This window comes from Colias eurytheme, chromosome 12 (genome assembly GCF_061535395.1).
Source record: "Colias eurytheme isolate Ceu_HAF_F1 chromosome 12, ilColEury1 Martin Lab GWU primary, whole genome shotgun sequence".
Classification (NCBI taxonomy): domain Eukaryota; kingdom Metazoa; phylum Arthropoda; class Insecta; order Lepidoptera; family Pieridae; genus Colias; species Colias eurytheme.
In genome coordinates this window covers 2983096-2995687 of record NC_142991.1, presented here as the reverse complement: position 1 = coordinate 2995687, position 12592 = coordinate 2983096, and the positions used below count along the sequence as shown (strand labels likewise).

General features: G+C 32.5%; 1 protein-coding gene and 1 long non-coding RNA gene across 3 annotated transcripts in view; one reads left to right on the top strand and one right to left on the bottom strand.

Annotated features, from left to right (window-relative positions):
* Eip63E (cyclin dependent kinase Eip63E) overlaps positions 1-12592 on the top strand; it is a 77564-nt gene that overhangs the window by 16592 nt on the left and 48380 nt on the right. The window lies entirely within an intron of this gene.
* LOC149903856 (uncharacterized) lies at positions 9127-9855 on the bottom strand. The gene is made up of 3 exons (XR_016457297.1): positions 9551-9855; positions 9363-9424; positions 9127-9289 (listed from the first exon to the last, which is right to left on the bottom strand). It is a non-coding gene; the product is annotated as an uncharacterized LOC149903856 (long non-coding RNA).

Below are 12592 nucleotides of genomic sequence, written 5' to 3'. Positions count from 1 at the left end.
TCTGAATATATTATAAGGAATACGTATTTAATGTAAGCTTGACCACGGTTTAAAATATTGCCGCAGCACAGTTTATGGACAGCTTTTCCTTGTTATTGAAATAATATGGAGTGTTAATTTTTGTTGAACTCAATTTCTACAAAGCTTCACTTTTCCTTTCATATACATAATATGCATATTCAAATATGAGCCAAAAAAATTATGTTGCTTTTGTAGGTATTATATGAGCCCTTTCACAATTAAGTAAACTGTTTAACATAATATTTACATGCTAATTTAAATAATTAAAACAATACATAATCTATTTATATCGTTGCATATTCCTTCCATAAAATTTTCATTGAAATAAATTCATTACAACTGCGCTAGTTTCTAAAAAAATTAATGTGAATGTGAAATGTGAATTATTTGTCGCGCTTTCTTGCTTTTATTAGCCGCTTATTTGTTTCCATTCTAGTTTCTTTTAGGAAACCGTTAGTTACATTTGCAATTACAGTTTACACGTGCCGCGTGCCTATTTAACATCTTCATTTGAAGGTTAATTAAAAATATTCGTTTTGATACAATTTCTGTTTATTTATTATTTAAATATGAAATGTAAACAAATTCTTTACGTTGAATACGTAACCCGTTGGTTTGGTGCGTCGAATTAAAATAATTGTGAAAATAACGAAACAACATTTTGTTGGTTTTGTTGTATTTTGAAATGTAGGTTCAACAAGAAGTCACAATACTATAAATCGTTTTGCTAGCCACCATTTTTTTGTTGCCCTTTTTACTGGTATTATTAGACATTTGTTGCACTATGAATTTATTGACCTGCAAATATCCTATACAACAATTGTCACAACATAACCTTAAAAAGACCACTGCAGGACACTGACACAACAATATACAAAACGTAGGTAATCGCATCGAATAAAAAAGCATTGTTCTGTTAATAGCTATCAACGTATGCACCGCTGTGCATATCCGAGTCGGCATTAACATCACAATAGGTGGCATTGTGCGGACGGTCGCAGGTTCGAGGTCGCGTCAATCCACTCGCACAGCTTTTGTGCTGACGCCACAAAGTACGAATCCTACGAGTACTGGGTACCTTGTTGTCTTAGCAGTATTGTATCCAGTGCGGGAACGTGATGGCGCTAGACGAGCTGCATATCGCTGTCTTTATTCCACACTGGAAATACTGGTACTTTAAGATATGGTACGGGGGTGCACTTGCTCCTTGTAGGGGTGAAACCTTTTTGAAATACATACATGAGTGCGTTGCTTCTTGCCTAGCTTTTAGTAGGACAGTGTGTTTGTCGATTTTTGTACTGGTTGGTTGTTTTCTAGGTAATAGATTTTTATGGCCAAGTAAGAATAAATATGAAATGATATAAAGGAAATTGTATTTAGGAATGGAATCGCGAAAATACCCTCATTATAATGTGTTAAAAATTCAAACCACAATCTAAACAGAGTTAGCGACATAGCAAGTTAATGGGACACGAAATAAAATCGTGTTCTTGTATCTTGTATTAATTGGATTTTGTGAGGAATGTTTTGCAGATAGTGTTTTTAACAGTTGAATTCATTAATAATAATTTGCGTATTATCTAGTGTTATCAATTCCTACTTACTCTAGATATTTATGACTGATATGTGGACGCGATCTTAATAGATAAAGAAATTTGAAATTGTTACAGTAATATTTTTATGGTCATAATATAACCGACAATCATATTTAATTAAATACATTCGGTATGAATATCAGTTACACAATAACTAAGTGTATCGTTTAGCAGATTTACGCGAACATATTTTTCAATTTACACAACTATTATCACGTATTTACAATGTTTATATTTTATATTATACGTATATAAAAAGTCGTAAACATTAAGCTTGTGACCACCTTGTGACCGACCATCGATTATTCGAATGGAAACGTTTGACGTAAAATGTATAATCGTCTGGTCATTAATATTCGTAGCGCGTTTCAAAGGCATTAATTCTGTTCTTCTTGTCGTAATGTTTTTTTAGTTGTCTTTGTTATAGACGACGCCAATGGTCCGCCAGCCACTTTATTGTTCCTTGGCTTGCCCTCAATGGGTCGCAATTTGAATAAATGTATCACAATTGACGCTTTGCCTGCCTTGCAGCGTTGAAAGCCTCCAAATGTTACAGAATTACTATTTGCGTTAGGCATTTGAACATCTGTGGAGATATGAACACATGTTGACTCGGATACGTAACTAAGTTTGGCTTTAGTGATGCTTTGAGACACTAATGTTTTTAGGTGTAGATGCGTTTGTAACAATATCTACATGATGTAATAATTGTGTATCTATTGCGTAGTAAAGATAGATAAAAAAATCGTGCCGATACTAATAATTCCATCGTTTCATATTAAGGTACAAATTTAGTTGCCATTACTATTATATCTGTGGTGTCTGGTATATACCTCGTAAGTGCAAAAATGGCCATTTTTTGTTTTTTGGCCATCTATACTGATAAAAACGTCCTCTTTCGTTTGGTCTATGTCACATAAGCCTATTGATAGTAGAAATACCTTAAATAGGTTGTATCAAAACCACTTAAGTACAAAAAAATATATTTTTATTTGATACAAATATATTAATATAACTTAACATAGACTTGTAAAACGAATACTCAATCAACGAACGGCCATTTACAACGTAAGAGCACTTAACATAATTAGACCAAACTTGAATAATTATTATCATCACTTAACTTATTTGTACCAAATCAAATAAAATTATTTGTGAACTTAACAGGTCTTCTCTGAGTTCTCCCTTACTTAAATATGACGTTATTTGGCACATAATTTAAATCTTCAGACATTAGGTCTCAAGCCTATTATCTATAAAGAAACATGCATGTGATGCAAGATCTCTTAGACTTAGTGTGTTCAGAAACGTTTACCAATCTTTAAATCGATTTAAAGATTGGTTAACGTTTAAAAAGCCAAATAACGATACCTACGTGCACAAGGTTTGATTCTTTGTCTCTTCAAATTCATTCTTTCATGTCAGATTACAATATATTTAGAAAAATCGGAGCATAAGGCAACATTTCACTATGAAACTAAAAGATAAAAGCTGTTTGTTTACAGATTCCAAATTTAACTGGATCTGTAGCCTTTTATAAAAGAAACTTTGGACTTTTAATTTAAAAATCCGCAAAGTTACTACTAAACGAACATTCCATTATGTTATGTATGAAGGAATAGCTCAAAGAGGTGCGGATGAAATCGCATCATGCTTATGGCATTTTATTAACCGTTTGGCAGAAGAAGTACCTAGAGTAGCTTATTTTATATTCAGTGTTTTCCAGGTCAAAAACGGTATAATATCTTGCCTGTTAAGCAGGTATTGAAAGATTCATTCAAAAAAGAAACAGCACCATCTCCGTTCCCCGAGATAAATGAAAATGACCAGCAATCGCCATGATGTAAAATTAATTAATGAATCTGACTTCTTTCCATTTTCGAAACTATTGACTACCTACTCATTTTATCAAAAGAAATACTGCAACAGACAAAACTACATTTGGTTAGAACTGTATTTTCTGGTTGATGTATGAAAAGTCTAATGACGTAGATTTTAAATACTCTTTGAGTGAAAATGAAGAGTTTCTGTATTTCTGGTTTAAGAGAACTGAGAAAAGATAGAATTCTCCGAAGTGGCTTTGCCATTGGCCTCTAATCAATATCGATGCTCTGAAATTCAAAGATATCTTAGATCTCCTGCCAATAATTGATCCAATTTATGATGGTTATTTCAAATCATTGTCTCATGGTCCGACTAGAAACAATCTTATGACTTTCAGTGACAATGATGACGACTATGAATGAATGTTGTAGTGGTACGTTTTACAAACAAATTTTATTTGACTGGATCCAGCTCGTAACTATTTGCAGGGTAAAGACATCTTCTCACAAGGAGAAGACATGAGCAGTTATCACCACGCTTGCTCACTGCTGGTTGGTGATTTCATACCAAAATCCCGGTTGCCATCACGATGTTTTCCTGTTATTAGAAATGATGATGTTTTCTTGTTATAGAAGATGTATCTCTGGTTATTAGAGAATCTACTTATGCATCCGAAAAAGACACATTGGTACATGTCGGTTGATGGGATCGATCCCGCAGCATCTAGCACGGCAGGCAAGCGAACTACCGTGGCTTCTGAACCACACACACACACACACACTACTTTTAGGATTTTACTTTGTAGAGAGAGAATCAGAGAATTGCATATTGCACGAAAATCACAATATTTCCTGGCTTTTTTATGAGTACTTATTTGTGGCAAATCACACTCCTATTCGTTTTTGTTTTTATATATGGTTAAATCTATTTGTATGGAAGGCGTTTCCCCATAATATTTGTTTTTTAATGTCTGTTTATGTCTTCGTCGAAAAAAAAAAAGAAAAATCCTTTCCATTAATGTAAAAATAGGAATAAATACTAATTAAGAGTACAAATAAATATGCTCTAATCCACTTAAGTACACACGTTTTAGACATTTTCACATCATTTTCACATTTTTTATTTTGGTACAAACATGTTAAGTAACAATTACTCTTGAACTAGAACATTTTTTTTATTTTTTTTGTAAGTGTTCAAAACTTGAACATAATAGACATTTAAATATCATAAATTTGTTTTACTCAAGTGTTTATTCCGATCTGTAGCAACAAGGTAGCAACCGTGAAAACTTTCAAACGCTCATACCCAAAAATCACCATTTTGCACTTAAGTGGTACGTACCAAATACCACAGATATATTTTAAGAAAACAATCATTTATTCTGAAAAACATTCGTGATTTAATGAATTTGCAGTAATCCAATCCAACCCGACCATTAACAATCCTTTCCGAGCTTCTTTAGATTCTCAAGAACTTGAAGATTTAACTTATTTAACTGAAAGAATATTAAAATACATAACTGATGACAGTAACCTTTATTCCAATGGTGCTTTACTATATTTGCTCACTAGCTAATAATAAACAGTCTATATCTAGCACACCCTTACATTTATCGTTGATAACATCAATATCGGCGGATAGTTTACAAACGCATTGTTTACATACCCGATAACGTCCACATTATAATTAATATGATAATGTGTGACCCAAATGCGGTAAATTTATCTTGCAAATTGGAGACGTTCATCAATTCTCGCCTTTTGACGTGTTGCTAAGCGCTCAGTTGCTAATGAAGGCAGTTACGGCGGATGAAGCTGTTCTCTTTATGTTCTCGTCTTTTTAAGGCACCATAATTATCAATGAATGGTAACCCGGGAACGTTACAAGCTTTCAATAGATCTAACGAGGGGCTGGGATACTTGCGGGCACCTGTTACTAGGCAAAAAGAAAGAGGTGAATTTGTACTGCGAGTTAAAAGTGTTGGTATTTATCCAATTTTTATTAATTTCACGTGTTATAGATAGACTATGTTAAGGTTAGATGTTTTTCGAATTTTGGTTTGCAAAAGAAACTTAGAGCTCAAATATATTATCTTTAATATTTATTCTAAGTTGAATATATGTAAATCCCCAAATATTAAAACAAATCCCAGGTCTTTAAGATATTTAACAATTAATTGACAAAAGAAACAATTGAAGAGTACGGGTAAATATTGCTCAATAGGTACATAGATTAAATCGGAAAGATTTCATATCAAACAAAAATGTGATAAAGAATATTATGAGATTTAATTTTGGGATTTTTGTATAATAAATGACATTACTAAATTCAGATTTCACTGTTCATAATTCAATACCTAAATCGTTCTTACTTCGTTAAATGTAGACACAGATGTTCAATTCAGATCAAGTCACATTGATTTTACTGAAACGTGATTTTAAACAAAAAACTGTAACTTAACATTATGCCGTAGGGCGTAAACTTCATTAAGCAACGAATAACGATGTAATTTCACAAAAAATCACACCGTTTCAAACCGTTTACTTAACAGTGTAATTAGGATTCATTTAAATGATGCTCCTGACCTCTAAATCGTATGCCATAATGAGTTGAACCCACACTAGTTAGAATTATACCTCATAAGGAGATTCTCTCACTGTCTGAGTCATCACACATACGCTATTGTAGTTACTTCTCTAACTATAAGTCTAGACATTGAAATGATTTGCTTGTTTCCCATTTAAGAGGATAGCCATCACTTTGTAGGAGTTTTATAGGAACGTCGTAATGAAAATGGCCAATTTATTTCCATAGTAATGATCCAAATGCATACCATCTCCTAGAAACATTCCAGAAAATATTTAAGTCTATCTATAAATTATATTTGTAAATAAATTCAGCCGCAGCTCTAACAATAATATTAAGAGTTGCTGAATTTCGATATGCCGTGGTGATGGAGGTTAGAATCTTGGCATCCATTCAAGTATCTACCAAGTTACGATTGCTACAGTAGGGCTAAACGTCTCAACGACAATAATATATTCGATGGATACTTATTAAAAAATAACAACATATATTTGAAAAGTAAAGGCCTTGTTCGAACAAATTAGACAACCTTCAGTGCAGACGCTTTCAGTTTAAACTGTAATCAAAACTCATAGAGATGACGGTCTATTGAGTTTACGACTCCGTTCATTGGTGTAACTTTCTTGATTGCACAAATGGTCCAGACTGCACTTTAGCCTTTTACAATAACATTGCTATCTAGACTGTAGGTAATGGTTGCGGTCATCGATTTCAAAATTAGTACGCTGCTAATAAATGAATAGTTTTATTTGTTCTGTTTCATAGTAACACGAAAGTTAATGATCGTTACATCCTTGAAATGTTTCATGTTTCAGAACATACTTACTAAAGACATACTGCAGATGTTTTAACGGAGTCATTGTTTTGTTTTAAATGTAAATGGAAAATGTTTTGTATGCGGAGGTGGATAAATTATGTAATTATTTAAATGGATAATATGAAAGGTACTTTATGAAGACTATAAAATCAAAGTACATAATCGAGCTTTACTATATTATTGATCATAAATTTTACATGCTAAGTGATAGGAAAAACCAGATTTGTATGTAGATGCAATAGTTGGTGCCTGTATAGATAGATGGAATTTCATGCAGTCGGCGCGGGCGCAGCGGCGCAAGGTCGACGAACGACTTTCGCACATTCGACCCGCTCTAAGCCACTGGGGTCTGGGACTATAACTCTGGCCGACTTACGTGTTACTCGATAGCTTTGCTATTGATTACTGGTTTGCGAGCAAATGCTATAGCAAAATACTCTGCGAGGCAGTAATGTAAGCGAAATTAGAGGTTCGTTCGCGGGAATTTGTTCTTCCTGGACAAAGCTGGTTGTATAACTTGTTTTTCGTCTTTGTTGAAGGAATAAAAGCTGCCTTTATTGTGGGATTAATTATAAAGCTTGATAGTTGTCGTAGTATTCCTCAAAGGCTCTTTTACTTTTTAATAATGACGTGTATTTTAAACAGGTGACACTAATTTAACAAGAATTGAACATTTTCCTACTCGGTTGGTGGTTCTTTGTAGAATTGAACAGTTGATGTCAAACATTAATATAGAAATGGAATGATTCACAATACTATTAGGTTGGTTGAATAATATTTTACTAATAATTGTTATGAATAATGGATCATACTATTATTATTCATATCGTTACAAGAATCAGTGATTGAGAAAATAAGAACTTGTTTTAAGACGATACACAAAAAAAAATCTACTGCTTGGCGGGCGGAGTCTAATAGCTCGCTATCGCGAACGCGGGTGTGCGCGAAGTCATTCTTGCAAACTCGCCGCGCTGCCGCTGGCCGACTCGGGACAAACATGTATGGAGTCGTCATACAGTTATAATATTCTTATACATATATTTAATTGTTGATTTATTGGTTTTATTTTCTTGCTTATAAACAAATAATCTGCTTTTTAACAACTACTTAGACATTATTAATAATTATTATTATTTCGTAATGTTTACTTTATTACAAAATAATACAGGTTATAAATAATCTTTAAAATAACAAAAAATATTGTTACTCTGAAAAAATGAAATGGTACTCAATAACGCGGACTACTGAATGGATTTAGATGATAGTACTAGTACTACTGACGTAGATATTACGTCATGCCCAGAAATGAAAGGTAATATTTCTGAAAGAAGTTATAAACCCTAATTCTTCTCAGTCAAAGTCAAGAGTGGAAGATATCACTAATACAGTAAAACTGATGCGAAACTTTGGATGTTAATTTGTATATTTTTTTGTTAGTTGTTACTTAATCACGTCAAGACTACATTACCAATTTTGATAAAATATAGCTAATTGCCTGGATTTACACAAAGGATACTTTTTATCCGAACTGAACACTTCTGTGGGATAAGACAGGATTCACGATATAATCTAATTCCACGCGGGCAAAGCCGCGGTCGGAATGATATTTTTTTTAAATAAAAAAATTGTTTAAAAAAAACACAAAATATATTGACGCATGTATTTATTTTTTGCACTCTATTATAATTGTAATTGTTCATTACAAATAATCAAAATAAAATAGCCAGAACAAAGTTAGGCCCTGGTAGGGTAGGTAGGCAGGTACAGCAATGTGAGACGAACACTGGCTTATTTATACCAATAATAATGTATTATAAACATTAAATTAAGTTTACTTTCTAACAACAAAAATACATAATATTAGCTAATGTGAAAGCGAATCAACCAATCATCACACAAAAATGAAATGTGCACACAAATATTCATCCAAATCGGTTCATGTCATTAGGAGGAGTGACTGCAGCGCCATCTTCCGGGCCCAATTGTGTTTCCAGATCACCCAGGAACTCAATTTAATATACTTACACAAAATTTTTCGAAATGAAAACTCACATTACTATGTAAATATGAATATAAACCTGTTTTATTACTAAGCAATTTCCCGCACAGGTGTAGTAAGTATAAATGAAATAAATATCAACATCAAATTCTTTATAAATAAAAAATAAATAAAAATCATTTATTTGTTTCATAACACAGTGTAGTACAATAAGTTTGAATACAGTAAAAATTGCATATTAAAATAACGGGCACGTAATGCTAGGCGTCCATTACATTTATACAACATACTTATCTACCACCTTCTAAGAAATGTAATTCTTGAAATTATTTCGTATTTTTTTTAAATATTATACTACTCCAATGAGCTCCTGTTCCATATTATGTCCGCCATACTTCCACTAAGTTCACCATGATTTTTTATTTCTTTGCACTTTGTTGCTTTTTGCTAAAAATGGAATCATGCGATAAAACCAGTAGAGCTTTGATAACATACATTTTGACTGAATAAAGGTACTTACGAAGGAGTGGATTCACATTGTGAACAATCAGTGGGTTTATTTTCCTTCTGGATTCCGGATTTCTGAAAAGATTATTTATGCTATAAATGAAAAAATCTTACACATTCGTTATGTACTTAAAACAGGGGTACATATCAAACATCGTCTATAATACAATTATCATCAAATTTAAAATAAAACCAACTTACTTCATTAATTTGTTCCAATTGTAAGCATTCTTTTTCCTCCAACCTTTATGTTTCTTCTTCTTATTTTCTTTATTGTCCCCATTTGTCTCATTTTGTCTTATCGTGTTGTCACCCTTTTTTACGATTGCGCGAGCGACACAAGTTCCCCGTGTGACGGCCGTAGCGGGAATGACTCGTGCAGCGATCGGGGTAGGAAGGTACAGGGCGGCTCTCGCTATATTGGCTGGTCGCGCGCTAATTTCAAGTATTTCTTGTTTATTTCAAAACCATCGCATATTTCAAAATTCTAACACGGTAGACGTATAGGTTGTATATTTTATAGTTAATATCCAAAAATAGGCCAGTGGAAATTAACATTAAATTCGCAAAGCACGATGTAGATTTGAATTTTTGGTATGTTGTTTGGATCAGTTAGGGTGATGTAAATCCCAATTTGCAACTTCGAAAAAGTTGTGCTCGCTGCGCACCACGTGATAAACTGCGAAAATTTTGGACTTTTTTCACTTTTTGCTCTAAAAGTCATAAACTATGCGTTTCCGACAAGTATGATTCAGTACATAAATTAAGGTTATTAAATTTGCAACAATTTAAGCCTAACCGCAGCTCTCTAAACCTTATAACGACTAAACTGTGGCCATTCGAAGATGGTTCATTTTTCCCGAAATATTGAAATTTTTAGTTTTGCTCCCGTTTGAAGCAAAATATTGGCAAAAACCGCTCGTTCTATGAGAAGTTCGTATAATAAAGTTGTAGTGCATTTAATTTTCTTTCATAAGAGCATAGAACAAAGTCTGTGAGACAAATATTTCACACACAATATCTGAAAAACAAAAAGAAGGTAGAAATAGATTTTTAAAGAATTGAAACTGAGAGCATATAAAATCATAAAAAGAATAATACTTTTTCATTTGCAGGATAGGTAATTAACAAAATTACAAAATTTGGGAAAGTAGGAAAAAAGATTATACGCAAATAATAAACTGCGAAAATTTTGGACTTTTTTCACTTTTTGCTCTAAAAGTCATAAACTATGCGTTTCCGACAAGTATGATTCAGTACATAAATTAAGGTTATTAAATTTGCAACAATTTAAGCCTAACCGCAGCTCTCTAAACCTTATAACGACTAAACTGTGGCCATTCGAAGATGGTTCATTTTTCCCGAAATATTAAAATTTTTAGTTTTGCTCCCGTTTGAAGCAAAATATTGGCAAAAACCGCTCGTTCTATGAGAAGTTCGTATAATAAAGTTGTAGTGCATTTAATTTTCTTTCATAAGAGCATAGAACAAAGTCTGTGAGACAAATATTTCACACACAATATCTGAAAAACAAAAAGAAGGTAGAAATAGATTTTTAAAGAATTGAAACTGAGGGCATATAAAATCATAAAAAGGATAATACTTTTTCATTTGCAGTATAGGTAATTAACAAAATTACAAAGCTAATTAAATTTGCAACAATTTAAGCCAAACCGCAGCTCTCTAAACCTTATAACAACTAAGCTGTGGCCTTTCAAAGATAGTCAGTTTTTCCCGAAAATTTCAAATTTTTAGTTTTGCTCCCGTTTGAACCAAAATATTGGCAAAAACCGCTCGTTCTATGAGAAAGTCGTATAATAAAGTTGTAGTGCATTTAATTTTCTTTCATTAGAGCATAGAACAAAGTCTGTGAGACAAATAGTTCACTCACAATATCTGAAAAACAAAAAGAAGGTAGAAATAGATTTTTAAAGAATTGAAACTGAGGGCATATAAAATCATAAAAAGGATAATACTTTTTCATTTGCAGGATAGGTAATTAACAAAATTAAATTTTCTACAACTTTATTTTATGACCTTCTCATAGAACGAGCGGTTTTGCCAATATTTTGGTTCAAACGGGAGCAAAACTAAAAATTTGAAAATTTCGGGAAAAACTGACTATCTTTGAAAGGCCACAGCTTAGTTGTTATAAGGTTTAGAGAGCTGCGGTTAGGCTTAAATTGTTGCAAATTTAATTATCTTTGTAATTTTGTTAATTACCTATCCTGCAAATGAAAAAGTATTATCCTTTTTATGATTTTATATGCCCTCAGTTTCAATTCTTTAAAAATCTATTTCTACCTTCTTTTTGTTTTTCAGATATTGTGAGTGAACTATTTGTCACACAGACTTTGTTCTATGCTCTAATGAAAGAAAATTAAATGCACTACAACTTTATTATACGACTTTCTCATAGAACGAGCGGTTTTTGCCAATATTTTGGTTCAAACGGGAGCAAAACTAAAAATTTCAATATTTCCGGAAAAATGAACCATCTTCGAATGGCCACAGTTTAGTCGTTATAAGGTTTAGAGAGCTGCGGTTAGGCTTAAATTGTTGAAAATTTAATAACCTTAATTTATGTACTGAATCATACTTGTCGGAAACGCATAGTTTATGACTTTTAGAGCAAAAAGTGAAAAAAGTCCAAAATTTTCGCAGTTTATCACGTGGTGCGCAGCGAGCACAACTTTTTCGAAGTTGCAAATTGGGATTTACATCACCCTAACTGATCCAAACAACATACCAAAAATTCAAATCTACATCGTGCTTTGCGAATTTAGGGTTTTTTAGTGTCGATTTCTACTGGCCTAAAAGTCGTAACTTTACGTTTGTTATTTTGAAGATGCCAGAGATTAAAAAAAAATAACAATGATAACTTTGTATTTTTTTTCTATCGAGAAAATATCATGGAATCATGTTTCTAAAACGGTAGACGTATTGTGTTACTATTGAACTTTCTTGTCAAGAATTTTCATCACGACAACTTTAATAATATAAAAATTAGGAAGGTTTGAAAAGGGCCGTAAATGTTAGAAAAATTAATTCATCACCTTAATGTTATGTTTCATTTATTATATTGCTTTGATGAATTAGTGGTTTTGATGAGGTTGTCATTAATTATAATACATAATGAATAGAGGCATAGAGCAACAGTCGAATCTAGTTTATTTTTCATATTCATTATTTTTAATAACATCTCTGGCCGTATTCACGTAATTAAACATCATAAAAAAATAT